The following is a 16482-nucleotide window of genomic DNA, read 5'->3' as shown; positions in this document are numbered from 1 at the left end:
TGATCACTGAGGTTGATTTTGAATTCACCTCTGGTCACCATCTTGCATTTAGAGTCCCTCGCCTCCAAACTCCCATTTATTTCTATGACCTCATCTGGATGTTTTACAGGAGCACCTCCCTCTTATTTGTGGACATGCTAGCATTCTAGAACACAGATGCCCAGGGTTACTTTCTATTTATTTATTTTGAGGAGGTGGCATTGGGCCATACTTGGTAGTGCTTACGGATTACTCTTGGCTCTTAGCTTAGGGGTCTTGCCTGCCTCAGGGATCACATCTGATGGAGCTCAGAGGGACTATATGCAACTCTGGGGATTGGAGTATGCTCTGCTACAATCAAGTCAAGTACCATAGCCTCTATACCATCTCTCCCACCCCCCTGGAACTCTCAAAACAGTGGTTCATATCAAGCCTTTCACATGCCAAATTGGCTCTGGAGAGGTGGTCTAGCTGGTCCATAAGTTGAGGATTTACCAACAACCCAGGACACTGTCACCTTCATTCTGTGGACATATGGGCATTTATCTATCTTAACACAGTCCCAGGTGTATCTTAGGAAAGGAAGGAAAAGTCCCTGACTCATGAGATGAGCCATCATAGAACTTTCTGGTGGGTTCTCAGTCTTCCTACTGACATCTATCTGGTACAGGAAATCTAGGAAAGGGACCTTAGAAGGGCATGAAACCTTTTGAGATGCTACTGATAAGAAAGAGGAGGAGGAGAGAGAAAGGCAGATAAGTTACCCAGTGGGTAATAGGGCTCTAAGTCATGGTATGTTCACTGTTTCACTTAAAGTTGCAGTATATAAGAACTTATTGGTATTGAGGAAGCACTTTCTCTGTACCAAGTTTATTTAAGAAAAGAATCTTAGGTGAAAAAAGTGGTTAATTAAACATAGTTTTTCATGCGTAGAGTAAATAATGTGTCAGTAAACACTCTGTGAAATGTCAGATAGATCTTGTGTGAGTGTGACTGTTGTGTGTGTGTGTGTGTGTGTGTGTTTGTGTGTGTGTGTTTGAAGGGGATACTGGATATTGAGTCCAGAACTCATACAGGTAGTGGTAGGCAAGTATTTTACCACTGAGCCACATCCCTGGCTCTAGACATTAATTTTTTTTGACTTTTTAGCTCTTTCGTCCTCATTGCACCATGCTTCTTTGATGTGGTAGGGAGAAAGCAGACGTAGACAAGATGTAAACTTGTAATGTAAATGTAAATGTAAAATGTAAAGATGTAATAGACAAGGCTGAATTCCAATAAAACTTTTACTTGTAAACATTTATGGGAGGACCAGATTTGACCCACAGGCTGTGACTTGGTTCTCAGTTCGTGTGTCACTCTAGTGAAGGCTGAATTCTTGTTGTCAGTAGACACAGCAAATCCATCCAATTGAGCAATGTATCAAAAATAGCAAATTCTGGGCCCGGAGAGATAGCACAGCGGCGTTTGCCTTGCAAGCAGCCGATCCAGGACCAAAGGTGGTTGGTTTGAATCCCGGTGTCCCATATGGTCCCCCATACCTGCCAGGAGCTATTTCTGAGCAGACAGCCAGGAGTAACCCCTGAGCACCGCCGGGTGTGGCCCCAAAACCAAACCAAAACAAAACAAAAATAAAATAGCAAATTCTCAGAGACAAAAGAGGACTGAAAGGCCCAGCTCAAGACATGAAACTCACCACAGAGATTGTTGGGTGCAGTCACATAAATAATTACATTGAGAACCATCATAACAAAATGTGACTGAATGAGGGAAGTAGAAAGCCTGTCTAGAGTACAGGCCAGTGTGGGGTGGGGAGGAGGGACACTTGGGACATTGGTGATGGGAATGTTGCACTGGTGAAGGTTTTTTTGTTTTTTTAAATAAAAATAAATAAAACTGTATTTCATAAAAAATGTATTTCCTAAAAAAAATCTCTGAGGTTTCCCTAGAGATTCATCAGGAATGAAAAAAAAAAAAAGGCTAAATGCAGTCTCACTTCTGATGACAATGGCCATGAGTACAAGGAATAACTCTGCTCATGAAGATCAAAAAACAGTGCCTTTAAAGACACCTGAAGTTTCTTCTCCCCAGACACCCACTGGCCATTGGTGGTCACACCCAGCAGTTTGGCCTTGAGCCAGGGACTGGCTACTGCCTTACTCTGTTCTCTGTCACTTTGCTTTGTCTTGGTCTTAGGCCATGGGATAACCTTGGAGCCCAGAGAGTGGAGGGGAGCAAGGAAGTGGCACCACAGCTTCTCTGGAGAGTTGATTTATCTTGAAAATCGCATGGTACATTCTCTTCTATATTTCCCTCCCAAATTTAATTATTATATTTTAGGTCCCATGTGTATGAATAATAGTGTTAAGTTGATGGAAGGCACTCCGGAAGATCTTAGGGCTTACTCCTGGCCTCTGTGCTCAGGGATTACTCCTGATTCGCAGGGGAGCCTGTGGGTACAGGAGATCACACCTTGGTTGGCCACGTGCAAGACAAGTATGTTCTCTTTGTGCTATTTCTCCAGTCCCAATATTGAAGATTTTATGGACACAGTTACCCCACCATAAAGTCCCCATGACCCAGCCCTTATGCTCCTGTCTTACTTCCGGTTCCCTTATCTGTCCTACCTTACTACACTCCCCCACTCCCTCCTTACATTCTCAGTTCTGTACCCCAGGGCCAATGGTTTAGCATACAACATTATCTACTTCTTTGCAATATTTCTCTCAACTACAGATAAATCAGATCATCATTATTTGTTCTTCTCTTCTGGACTTATTGTACTTCACACAAGACCCTCCAGCTCCATCAGAGTGGCAAGGAATCCCATGATTTTATCTTTTCTTTTAGCTTTGTAGTACTCCCATCGTATAGCCTTCTTCATCAATTCATCTTCTTTGGACATTTGGGTTGTCTCCCTTTCTGGACTCTTGTACTAAGTGCTTCAATGCGGCAAGACTGCATGGGTATTCCCATCATAGTTTCCTCCAGCAGAGAGACAAATCTCAGTGACTCTTTATGCCAGGGACCTCACTGTGCTTTCCCAGGTCCTCCAGGAACTGCCTCACCGTCACCCAGCACAGTGGAAAAGGCAGAGCTCTTGTGAGGCACTCTCTTTCCTGTGTCTTTCAAGAAGCTGGACCTAGACCTGTGGGAGTCTGATCTCAGCACTCTTGTTGGCTTGATGGATTTGGGCGAGGGGTGTTGCTACCCCAAACTGGCCCACTTTCAGACATTCCCGTTTCCGTTTTCTTCTTGAAACCCCAAATGAGAAAACCAGGTATGGGACTAGGGTTCACCTGGCCACTTGCTCTTTTTCTGTCTTGCTGTTTGTCAGTCTCTTTAGTGGTTGGGGAGCGGCGGTTGTCATAGCAGCTGGCCCTGAGATTGGTCTCCTGATCAGCTTTACTTCTGGGTTTTGGTTCCTGGCACCCCCAGGATCCCTGAGGGGAGCCATGCTATCCTAGACACGCCCTCTAAGGAATTGCAAGGGTCCAAGAGTAGAGAGAGAGAGAGTGATTGAGAGAGTGAGAGAGGCACCAAAGCACAGACATCAGTTAGCTTGCTCCTACCCAGTCTCTCTCACCAGCCCCTTCAGACCACCTTCCCACTCAGAGCTTACTACCTTCCACCTTCCTGCCCCTTTAAATGAGAAACAACTCCTGATGACTGCAAATTGGCATTAAATGGAGTCTTTAAGAAATGATCAGGGTGTTTAACTCTGATTAGAATTCCCGAGAAGAGTGGGCAGAAGACTGGTGGTATTGGGCGGAGAAAGCAGCCTGTGAATTCATAAGATAAAGAGGTTGCAGATCTTCCTTACCCAGGTGCAGGGTACCTAGGACTCTGCCATGCAAGGCAGGAAGTTGATGATCATTTTCTGAAGCTGTCCTGGGACTTCTGGAGGGAACATTAGGACTAGAGAAGCATGGAAGAGGTACCATCCCCCTGACACCAGCACTGTGGGGACCCCTCCTTTGGGGGCAGACAATGAGTGAGCAGTTTGGTATGTGAGGGGTGCCATGAGCTGAGCTCAAGTGCCTTGCAAGGCCTCTGTCCTCTCTCAGAAGCTTTCAGGCCTGAAGTCTGGGTGCCTCATGACCTGCTGGGGAGCCCTTGATGGCTTCTTGCAGCTCTGCCTACAGATCTGTTCCTCTCCACTCACTCTGGGCAGCTGAGTGCAAAATTAGGGGACAACTGGAGGGACGGTTCTAGCATGGTGGCAATTGGTCACCTGCTTTGGTCCATCCAGGACTCTGGACTCAACTGTCCTGGGCTCTTGGGCTCTTCAGAGGCAACCTGGACCCTAGACAGCTGTGGTTGGCTGTGAGCACCCCGACTTTGGGGAGGTCCACCTGGCATGTTTCTGTGGGGAGATGGTGACCATGGGTTTGGAGAGCATGAGTGCACAGGGCCTGCCTTCCAGAGCAGGTCATGTGAAGACTGTGGTTCCTGATCCTTAATGCTGATCTTGGTGGGTAACAGCTAGTGAGGTCTCTGTCCATCGTCAGGTCCCCAGAACCCATTCCCATCTTCCCAAGTTCTATCTCCTTAGGCACCCACAGAAGCCAGAAGGCTTTGGTTCTCTTCCCTGCCCTTAGCTTCCTCCAAGGTCATGTGGTCCTCATCTCTCCTCTTCCCCCCAACAGAGGGGCTCAGATTCTTCTGGAGAGCCCCAAACTTAGATCCCATCAGTTCTACCTTAGAAGACTCTGACTGTCACAGTCGTATTCAGACCAGAACATTATGGGGGGAATAGTTTGGATATTCCCCAAAAAGTGATGGCTGGAAAGTGCGTGTGATTAATATACCCTAAACCTGTACTCAGCAAAGAAGCAGAAACCTCCATTTCATTTTACCCAAAGCCTCCTGTGGGATTTAAAACCTTCTCAGACCTGACTCCTTCCTGAGATATATGGGGTGGTATATGTGTTCAGGGGGAATGATTCCCCATGGTCTGTGGCTATTTCTGTAGCCAACACCCTGAGTGAGTTTTAGAATAGAAGTTTTGAAGGCAGAAGAGATTGGTCAGGTGCTGGCGGGCTGGCAGGTATGAGGAGCCTCAGCGTTCAGCCTTGACCTTTCTTAAACATGACTCTAAGGGTCCCTAAGAAGTCCCATAGCCACTGTCCTCCCCCTGGGCTAAGATTCCCCCCATCCCAGGGCTGTGCCTTTGCTGCATGTGGGCAGCTGAATAAGGAGCCCATGTTGTATTTTGTATTTTTGGGTTGTATTATAGGGTCCCCTGATGGCCTCCTCTCCCAGACCTTTGGGTCTTTCTGTAGCCTGATGCACAGGGAATTCTCTTGGGAGCTCCCCAGTTGACCAACCTGCCTCTCCTCAGGGTCTTTTCCTCTGGTGGGCAGGTGAGGATAGTTCTGGAAATTCTCCAGGGCTGCAGCATCGTGTCTATGTCAACCTTTCTCTCCTTGTGTTCCTACCAAGAACACCCCAAGTTCTGAGTGGAATGAAACTCCCCTAGGAAATGGACCTGAATCAGTTCTCTGCCTGTGGCCTGCCTCTGAGCTGTGGGGTGCATTTTTTTCTATGCTTTGTCCCTGAAATGGACTCCTTACAACAGCCATCTCTGTGGCCCAGATGCCTGGGCACCCAACAGGGGCCAGTCCTGGTTCCCCCCCCCCCCACCAAAGGCCCACCCACTCTAGAACCAGAAATAGTGGGTTCAGAAGAGGACCAGGGACCTTCCTTTTGGTGAATGGTGATGAACGTCTCAGGCTGCAGAGAGCAACAGTAGCTCTAACACAGGGTTTTTGGTTTGATTTTCTGGGTTGTGCTTGAAGAGACTCTGAGGATTGGTTCATGGTCCAGCCCTGCTGCCTGCCCTGGAATTTCCTAGGTATGAGTGAGTAGTCGCCTTAGTGCTCCTCTGTCATCTCTGGCTGACCAATGGGTGCTTCCTCACTGCACTTGTAACAAGGTGGGGGACAGGTGGCCCTAAGCTGGCCAGCTCACTCTCTTTCTTCTGGTACCCCAGAGCACCTGCTAACCTGAATTTTCAGAGAAACAGAGTCATTGTCAGCAAACACTGCCTTCATGTCCTGTCAGGAGTTGCCTTGTGTCTGGAGTCTATTGGTGTGAGGAAGGCCTTCTCTCATGTACTGAGTCCACTCTGGTGTGAGATCCTGGGGCTCTGCATGCTAAAATGCCACCCAGAACATTCTCTCAAGTCTCTGTCAATGAGTTCTGAGTATTGTGTGTGTGTGTGTTGCTCTTTATTGCTGTTTCTCTTTTTTGTCTCTGTTTGTCTCTGTTGCTATCTCTCTATCTGTCACTATCTATCTCTATTTTCTCTTTGTCACTGTCTTTCTGTGTGTTTCTCTGTCTGTCTGCTGCTGTCTCTCTCTGTCTCAGTCTATCTCTTCCTGTTTTCTGTCATTATCTCCGTCTTTCTGTGTGTGTCACCTGTCTCTGTTGCTGTTTCTCTTCATCTCTGTGTCCTTCTGTGTCTCTCTATTGCTGTCTGCCTCTAACTCTGTGTCTCTGTCACTGTCTCTGTCTTTCTCTGTATGTGTCTCTCTTTGTTGCTGTCTTTTCTCTATTGCTGTTTGTCTATCTCTGTTTTCTTTATTGTCACTGTATCTGCCATTGTCTCTTTGTGCCTATGTTGCTATCTCTCTGTGTCTTTTTGTGTCTCTGTTGCTTTCTTTTTCTGTCTCTTTCTCTCTCGGTAGCTGTTTGTGTCTCTTTCTGTCCCTTTCTCTCTTCCTATGGGCCTCAGAAATTAGCTCTATATGTGTTTGCATGTTTATATGAGAGTGCGTTTGTTTATGTGCCAGTATATGAGCTTGGAAGGGAGCTGATGGATGTTTGTGTGAGTGTTTGTGTGTGAATGTGAGTGTGTGACTGTGTGAATATTGATGGGAGTTTGTGAGTGCATGTGAGAATGCATGGATGTAAGTATGTACACATGTGTGGGGAGAGTGTTAAGTAGACTGTGAATGAATATATGTGTGGCCTCTCCAGATTCCCTCATCACTTCTCTCATCATGAAAGCCCACTTTCCTTTTCTTTTCAAAGCCAGACGCACCCTTGGAAGGAAAGGGGCGACTCTTCTCGTCCCTTTGATATCTGTGAAGGATCATCAAAGAAGCTTCTACTCAGAAGCCGTAATCAGTGTCTGGCTGTGATTCCAAGATGGGAGCCGTTGCACCATGGGAACTATTTTAACGTCCATTATCTACCTCATGCTACTTCATCTCCTCTGCTCTCCCACCTGGTGTGTCTGAGAGGACAGAGACCAAGATTTTCTCCGAGAGAACTTTTCCTGGTCCTGAAGTCTCTCGGAGACTTCTGCCAGGAAAATCGTTGGCTTTGTTGTTCTCTATCACAACTAGTTGAGGCAAAATAGAGGAATCATTTGTTCAAAATTGAGGTGGTTTTAAAGGGTTTATGCAGACATGTTGGAAACTTCTTGGCATGACCCAAAGCCAATAGGGGAGGGAAAGATGAGAGGACTAGGTTACTGCCTCGAAGACCTTTGCTCAGAACCACCTTATTTCTTTATTGTCCTGAGGTTTTGAGTGATGATCCCAATAAACTGGCTTTCTTCACTCCCAGTTCTTATTTTCTGATGGATGTTCATGCCATCTCCTTATGAAATTCCTGTCAGCATTCACAGAAATAGTATGAGTGACTTTATTTCAGAAACACCACATATGTTTACTCCACCATCTTTTAAGTAGAAAATTCTTTTCTTTCTTCTTCCTGACTTGGATTTAGTCACAATGCATTTTTTGTTTTGTTTTGTTTTTGGGCCACACCCAGTGGTGCTCAGGGGTTACTCCTGGCTGTCTGCTCAGAAATAGCTCCTGGCAGGCACGGGGGACCATATGGGACACCGGATTTTGAACCAACCACCTTAGGTCCTGGATCGGCTGCTTGCAAGGCAAACGCCGCTGTGCTATCTCTCCAGGCCTGCATTTTTAAAGATAAGTTAAGAATTTCTGTCCATGACAAAGTGTCCATGACAAAGTGTGTATAACTTTTCTTCTTTCCCTTCTTTACACTCCTTTGCTTGGACCTTGGTTCCACATCCTTGATTTCATCATCATTTCTCTCTGGGTATTAGACTTGTTCAGTGGTGTGAAAGTTCCAGAGAGGTCATCTTGTCCCCCTGTTGGCCTTTCATTTAAGAATTTAATCCAGCAGGAAACCAGTACCAAGACCACTAGGAAACCTTTGAGAACTTTTGGAAAACCTTTGCATATTTTTTCAAGTATATTTGTGTATGTGTGTGTTTGTGTTTACATATATGTGTATACTCCAGGTCTCTAAAGAAGGTAGGGAATCTACCACTGAGTTGTTTCCAGGCCCTACGCTTATGTGTATTTTAAATTCTGTTCTTCCCATCATCACCTTAGCTTTTGTGGGGCAGAGTCATACATCTGCTTCCACACTCATCTCCATGCCATCTCTACTCCTTCTCCAGGCAGAATCTTCTAGTGCACAATGTGTTTCATACTCTTTCTTTTTTTTCTTTTTTTTTTTTTTTTTTTGGTTTTTGGGTTACACCCAGCAGTACTCCAGGGTTTACTCCTGGCTCTATGCTCAGAAATTGCTCCTGGCAGGCTTGGGGGACCATATGGGATGCCGGGACCCGACCTAATGACCTTCTGCATGAAAGGCAAACGCCTTGCCTCCATGCTATCTCTCCAGCCCTGGTTCATACTCTTTTGCAGATGTGTTGGGACCATGAGTTATGTTTCTCTCTGACTTTAGGATTCCAAGTGGACTCTGAGGGTAGCTGAGGGAGACTCCCATGTCTCAAAACTTAGTCTCTAGATGATTCTAATTTGTCTAATTGTGTTCTTAAAAGAAAATAATATGGGGCCCGGAGAGATAGCACAGCGGTGTTTGCCTTGCAAGCAGCCCATCCAGGACCAAAGGTAGTTGGTTCGAATCCCGGTGTCCCATATGGTCCCCCGTGCCTGCCAGGAGCTATTTCTGAGCAGACAGCCAGGAGTAACTCCTGAGCACAGCCGGGTGTGACCCAAAAACCAAAAAAAAAAAAAAAAAAAAAAAAAAAGAAAATAATATGAGCATTTTTGTATTCCCTATGATGCGTGGGGCAGTGGCCCTCTGGGGCCTTCTATCTCTCTGCTGTGGCAGCCTACCTGCCTTCTGAGATGACGTATCAGTAGTGCGTAGCCTATTTCCAGAGATTTTTAACCAAATTGATTTCCATGGAGAAGAGAAAGGGTCTACTTTGAGTTGAGGAGAGGGTTTCTGAAGTAAAAAACAAAACAAAACACTGTTTCTGTGATTCAAGTTTTACATCATAAAACCAACTCGAAGGTTAGTTGTGGACACAAAAAGACTTAAGCTCTTAGAATTCTGTGAGAAATTGGTCCTTCTCCTCTGGTTTCAACACTTCTCTTCTTTGTGAGCCATCTCTTGACACTGGACTCTGAGAAGCCATGACGTCCAAGCTGACTTTTTCGCCAAACAGGCAGACCCACTCTTGAGATACTTTCTCAGCTTGGAGTTGAAAGAACTGCTGCTATCCCCTTTGTTTTTTGTCAGGATCCAGAGAATCCATGGAAAAACTTGAGTTCAGAAATACCACTTGAGTGAGAGACAAAGCTCTTTCTTTGGAGGCGCCAAACTTGAGTTTTTCATTATGGCCTTATATTTCTTTCATGATGAAGAAAACTCCACTTAGGAAAAGAAAAGCCAGGGAGCCTACACTCTTGAGCCAATTTTTTGGCATGAAAGTTTTTAAAAGAGTATTCTCCCCTTTATCTCAGGTCTATTGTCTCCTAAGAAATGTGCTTGGTGGCTGTGCAAGGACAAGATTTTTCATGACTCAAATAGTTGGGTTATTTTATTTGTTTGGGGGTCACACCTGGCAGTGCTCAAGACTTACTCCTGGCTCTGCACTTAGGAGTTATTACTCAGAGGAACTGGGTAGGGACAACCATGTATAATGCTAGGGATTGAACCTGGGTCAGTTGCATGCAAGGCAAGTGCCCTGCCCACTGTACTATTGCTCTAGCCCTCAACTAGCTCTGATGGGCACTTCCATGAATGTGGTTTGGAAAAATGTCTGAATGGAAGAGTTTGCTTTCAGCTTTCCACACACTGTCTTTTCTCTAGGACACAAAATGAAGAAGAAAGCAAAGGGCAGAGCAATAGCAGGCACTACCTTAGCAAGAAGGGGCAAAAGCTGAGACAGAGTCTCTCCTCCTCATATTGAGTATTCTTGTCAAATGAGGGTTTCTGGGCATGAAGAAAGAGCTCTCCCAGCTCCTCCTGTCTTGTCCTGGAAACTGGACTTAGATGGGATTCATCCTGAGGTGACTTTCAGCCAGGATGGATGAGACCAACTCCCATCATTTCTCTTGGTTTCGAGTTTGAAAATTAGTTCATTTTTCCCCTTTAACGGGATTAATGAAGGAGAAGAGGGAAGATCTTTCTTCCTGGCCATTATCATCAAAATGGATCAATTTCTTCTTCTTTTTTTAAAGGATGCAAATCTTGAGGAAAAAAAAGAGCTCATTCAAATACTTCAATTATATTTCGAAAAATGGACTGTCTCCTCCACACACATTTAGTGATAAGATGCGCTGAAATAATAATTCACAGAGTAGATATTCCCGATTTCTGCCTCAGTATTATAGATTTTAGATGTACTTTTAATGGTCGCATTTTTTTTCTTTTTTACCTGGTGCCATCTCTCTAAATGTTAGGTACTTGCTTATAGTTAACTTTTCACTGACAGATGATTTTAAACATCATTTTCAGGGCTGGAGAGTTAGTAAGTACAGAGGGAAAGGTGCTTGCCTTGCACATGGCAGACCTGGGCTTGGAGTGACCCCATAGAGTCTCCTGAGTACCACTCAAGGAGTAATCCCTGATCACAGATTTGGAACTAAGCTCTGAGTACTACTGGGTGAGGCTCGCAAACAACTAAAAATAGGTTTCCATTAACATGTTTAAGGGAGAAAAAGAACAAATCTCTGAAAGGAAAACATTTAAATTGTCTTTAATTGAGGACATAGAAATGTCCCTGGGCCACCCACACACGTAGATAAATGTCATTTTTGATGATTGCTTAGAAAAGACAAATTTTGGGCAAATTGCTTAAAGAGAGAGAACTATCGTCAGTAATTTGAATTTTTTGCATTGAGGGGTCTTCCTGAGAGGTCCTGTCTGAAAAACCAAGTGGAAGGTTGGTTGAGCAAGTGGATGGGCTTTCCTAGGATGGTTGGAAGGTTATACTTTAGCCCCTTCTGTCCTGATCTACAGACATGAGGCATCCATGACCTCTTCCACAGACTTTCCCACAGAAGCCACGATACTGAGAACATGTCCTCATTTTCATGTCTTCAGCCCCGGATGCTACACCATGAGGTACAAGCAAACTTTTCATCCATTGGTGATCACCCCAAATTCAGTTCCAGGGTGAGGAGATCCTTCTGTTTTTCTCCCAGCCTCATTGACTCTCTCACAGAAATTCCTTCTTTGAAATTCTTCACATAACTAGGTTTTTAAGCGACTAAACTATTCTAATGGGTTTCTTTTCTTTTCTTCATTTTTTTAACTCCTAGTTTAGGGGAAAATTCCTCTGAGGCTAACATTATCAAAGCAACTGTCTTTCACTGAAAAAAGAGAACTTTTCTGACAGCTGCTTTCTGAGATAAAAGGTTTACCTTGTCATGAGGAAAAGGTAGACTAGGTAAATATGAAGGGAGGATGGTGAGGTAATTCTCTGAAATTAAGTAGATTGGATCTTTTTCTTTTTCAGTTTAGCCTTTCATCTGCCATCAGTTGGTTGAAGAAGAGGTGGGGCAGGCAGTTCCCTGGGTGTTACTGGCCCTGGTTGCTCTGTCACAAATCACCTCACACTGTTTTCCTAAGGAGAAACAAAATGGCAGCCTGAATGCCAGGGTTCCTGCATCTGCTCTCTCCCTCCCTGCTTCTCAAACTAGAGCTAATGGCTCTGTACCATTATTTTTCCTGTCAGAATTAATGGGGAGATATTCTTTTCCTAAAGCCATTAGTTAAGTAATATTGCTTACAGAATTGCTGAAACAGGCTAACACCTCCTTCTCCACAGTATAAATCTTAAGAAATGATGAAGCAGTTGCTTAAACACATCAATTATATTCCAACGCCTCAACTTTTTTTCTCTGCACTTTCTCATTTAGAGTTAAGAAAGTTGGAAACTAATCATCCCTAAAGTAGGTTCTTTTGAATAAGTTTTGGCACAAACTGTTTTAAATAATATTAACCATTTTTGTTTGGTTTTTCTGCTCACAATTTGTCCCCTCTTTATTTTAGAGCATTCTTTTATTGTCTGAGCATGGTTAAAGTTTCAACTTGCCCAAGATTTTAAGTACACTTTCCCACTAAATAGTTTTCTGGGAGAAAATGGTAAGTGAAGAGTACTCAAACTGATTGCCTTTCATCAAAGAAAGGGAAGAGAAATGCGAACCAGAGAGAAAAGTGGTTTCTGGGAAAAAAGATATTGAGACATGATTACTCAGAAGAGGCCAATTTCAAAAAAAATTAGGATAGTACAAAAATACTCCAAGTTTGGTTAGTGGTGGTAAAAATGATTTTTCCCTTTCTTCTGTGCATGGCCCCATTTTTTTTAGTTGGAGAAACCAAAGGTCCATCACTAGGTGTTAAGGACTTATCTTCCTTGGGTTCTGATTGGTTCGGCTTGACTCTGAACTTGGCCTAAACATGCTTCGTACATGGAGACTCTGCCCATTCTTTCTAGTCTGAGTGTTTGGGCCCAGATTGTTATGTATCTTAGTTTTTCTTTCATTATCATAAGGCAGTAGCATGGGACCCACAGATGAAAAAGCCCCATGGAGCACTTTGAGGTATCTTCAATATCCCAGCCTCAAGATCCCCCAAGGCTGTCAGAGGTCTTCCAACATCTTCCCTTTTTTTGGGGAGTGGGGGCACACCTGGTGACTCTCAGGGGTTACTCCTGGCTATGAGCTCAGAAATTGCTCCTGGCTTGGGGGTCCATATGGAATGCTGGGGGTTCGAACCAAGGTTCGTCCTAGGTTAGTGTCTGCAAAGCTTGCACCACCGCACCAATTCCCTGTCAACTTCTTGTCCCACATTTTTCTTGGTCTCATAAACACAGATTAGCACTTACTGGGCTATGTTTCATGCCTATAGGTCATATCAGAGTTACGTATCCACAGTGCTTTATTTCTTCCTAGATCTCTTCCTAGACCACTTAGGGCCTCTATTAAATAAATTGTATGTTGTATTTTATTGTATAGTATAAATTATATAAATTATCTATCCCTGCCTAAAATCCCAGGGTGGAGAGGGCTTGTTTTCATTCTCCTCTGCCCCTTTGGATGGGCAATCTTATTGATTACTGTTAGTGTTTTCATCACAACTGTTGCCGCCAGAAAAAAAAATCCGTGTTCAGTTTTCCACTGTGTTATTGCTGGATCCCAGTGTGGTTTATAATTATTGATTTTATTTTATATGATACTAACAAATTGCTTTTAAAAAAAAACAGTTGACTCTTCCATAAATATTTTTCACAGCATATGAAAAATAGCTTGCTCTAGTGAAAGAACAAAGGCCTGGTGACCCCTAACATCTGGTCCAGCTCCCTAATTTTTCACTTCCCAGACTTGCCTCTCCAAGGCACCTTTGCACTCCAGGTGGCTCAGCACATGTGATGACTTGAGAATCAATTTATTACCCATGTTTAGAAACACCTGGAATGCAGATTTCTGGACTCTCTAGGAAAATGGGGCACTGGAGCAGTGGCAGTGGGCCGAAGCTTGGGGGACCAGCCATGTCTGTCCCTTTACCATGTTCTCCCCTCACCATGTCTTTTCCTCACCATGTCATCCCTCACCAAGTCTCCCCTTCTCGGGGGGGGGGGGGGTGTGTGACGATGAAGCCAGGGTGCTCCCTCCCAGCCCTGCTGCCCCTGCAGGGCCTTTCCTGTGGTCATTTGTTGATCGCTCTGCCCACCAGAGCACTGGGGGTCCCTTCACCCTAAATCAGGTCAATCTAGAGTTCCTGAACACTGCTCTGGTGAGGACCCTGGACCTTACCTCTCCTGAATTGCTCACACTCCTCCATGCTGGTGTGTGACCCATCCTCATTCTACCTCAGGAGCTAAGAAGTGGGTGGAGTCAGACATGACACTTTGGAGCTTCCGAAGGAGAAGCTTGCTCACGCACATAAAAGACTCCATTTTTAACATGGATGAAGGGTGGAATCAAGGGAGATGTACCCTCGTTCCTTGGCTTTTTCTCAACACTTTGGTCATGAGCTCAGCTCTGAGGTGGCCCTGACAGGGCCCTCATTCACCCCTGGTAGCTCTGCTCCAGCAAGGCCCCTTGAGGCAAGGAAGAGGAGGAGGCCAGGAGGGCCCTGGTCCCCTGACAGAAGCTGATGGCTTTCCTCCATCTCTCCTCATTAGAATTAATCGAGAGGTATTAATTCTTTCCCCAGAGCTATTAGTTAAGTCACGGCGCTTTGGAATTGCTGAAGCAGAATAATTTCTCCTTCGTTTGAGGATGTAAATCTTGAGGAAAGATGAGAAGCCGTGGCCAGTATATCAATTATGTCCCTGGGAAGAGGCCCTCACAGACAGTTTCTATTCCAACCACCAGAAAGTTTTAAAGGATGAGTCATCCCCTGGCTGAGTCGGGCTCCTTCTCGGTCTTTTTGTCGTGGTGACGTGGTTTCCTGGTCCCCTGCTCTCTCTGGCAGACCCACACACGCTTGTTCTCCTGACACCTGCCTGCCCACCATCAAACTGGGCACTGTCAGCGAGATGTGAAATATCACATATCACAATATCATGGGCAAAGACTTTCTGTGCATGGAGAATTCTCATCCTGATTGCCTTTCATCAAAGATATAGAAAAGAGATGAAAGCCCCCCACCCCACCCCTAGGAAAAGTGGCTTCTGGAATCAAAGATTCCCTGGAGATTACTTAAAGGCAAACTTTCAAGAGAGAGAATTAGGACTGTCTGGGGACATGGAGGCAGCAAATGGCAACTCCATTTTTTCTAGTCCTTTCTAGAGCCCCCCTTGTCTAGGGGGGCTGCCACCATGGAAACCCATAACCCCACCCCCATTTGTACAGTTGTCCCTGATAGTCTCTGAAAACCCCCTAGCTTCTGCCTTGCAGCAGCAAGGCTGTTTCTATAAAATATATTTTTATTAAATCACTGTGAGATACAGAGTTAAAAAGCTATTGATAGTTGAATTTTGGTCATACAATCTTCAACACCTCGTCACTTCACCAGTGCTCATTTCCCACCACCAATGGCCCCCATTTTCTCTCCTATCCTTCTGCCCCTGCTCTCAACCTACTTCTATGGCAGACATCTCTCTCTCTCTCTTTCCTTTTAGGTACCAAGTTTTGCAACACTGCTACTGTAAAATCACCCCACACTCTATATCTCCAAGCCCAGGTGAACAAGTCTGAATCAGGGTCATGCATGAAATAATCTAAACCAGGCTGAGGGTGAAACACATATAGTCTGGAACTCTTCTACCTTGTATATCCCTCACTGCCTGCCAGAATTGCCATTTTTATTGAGTCAAGAGACCACCTCTGGTCTCTTGACAGAGACAGAGTAAGGGCAGATAGCTCAGGCTATCCTGAGTCAGTCCCACCCAGGTTTACAAGGAACACAATCTCTATTTTGGGGGTAAATCCAAGTTGTAAACAAACCAAGGAACCAGGGATGATATTTCTTTTTAGGTAAAATAAGGTGGAACCTAACAGCTACTGAAGGAGTATTATGCATATCACTTTTTCTCCTTTCTGCACTCAGTTCTTGTCCAAAATGCTCATTTCTAACTATCATAGTCATAGTGGTCCCTTCTCTGTCCTAACTACACATACCCCATTGTTACATGTTTCTATGGTCTCTGGATATTATTCTCAGACTATATTTTAGATCTATGTCTGTCCCTCTCCCTCTGACTCATTTCAGTCAGCGTGATGCTGTCCATGGCTGTCCATGGATCAGCATGTTGCTTTTTTGCCTTATTCCTTTTAGCTATGGATCTCTCTATGTTCTCGCCTGAAGGGGCTCTATAAAGGTGAACAGAAGCAGGATGGCGGAAACTAATGAACTGGATTGCAAAAATCAATCAGTTCAAGCCAGTGTGCAATCTCCAAATGTGTGAAAAGTGTTGCAGTGTAAAGAGGAAAAATGGCACAAAGAGACCCAATGATGGCCTGGTCTGATGTTGGGTGGCATCTTGTTCTGGGCCATTTTAGAGTCCATGGAGAGAGGTGGGCATCCCATCCACAGCCCATGGCATCAGCAAAGTTCAAGCTAATCTTCCCCATTCAACTGGAATTTCCAGAAGGTGTAAGCTTTCTTGTCCACCAGATCTCTTGTGTGTGTGGTTAGTTCAATTCCAGGCACACACTCTCAGCCTTGCACATGACTGAGTAAATGAGGGCACAGAAATTGAGGATCCACAAAATAGACTCTAACTTCTTTAAAGAAACAAAGTTG

At 44.7% G+C, this 16482-nt stretch overlaps 1 protein-coding gene across 1 annotated transcript in view; it reads left to right on the top strand.

The window, feature by feature from the left end:
* The window catches only part of ZNF831 (zinc finger protein 831), a 71285-nt gene that overhangs the window by 43024 nt on the left and 11779 nt on the right, over positions 1-16482 (top strand). The gene's annotated exons all lie outside the window — the stretch shown is intronic.

This window comes from Suncus etruscus, chromosome 7 (genome assembly GCF_024139225.1).
Source record: "Suncus etruscus isolate mSunEtr1 chromosome 7, mSunEtr1.pri.cur, whole genome shotgun sequence".
In the NCBI taxonomy this organism is placed as follows: Eukaryota; Metazoa; Chordata; class Mammalia; order Eulipotyphla; family Soricidae; genus Suncus; species Suncus etruscus.
This window is presented reverse-complemented; position numbering and strand designations above follow the sequence as displayed.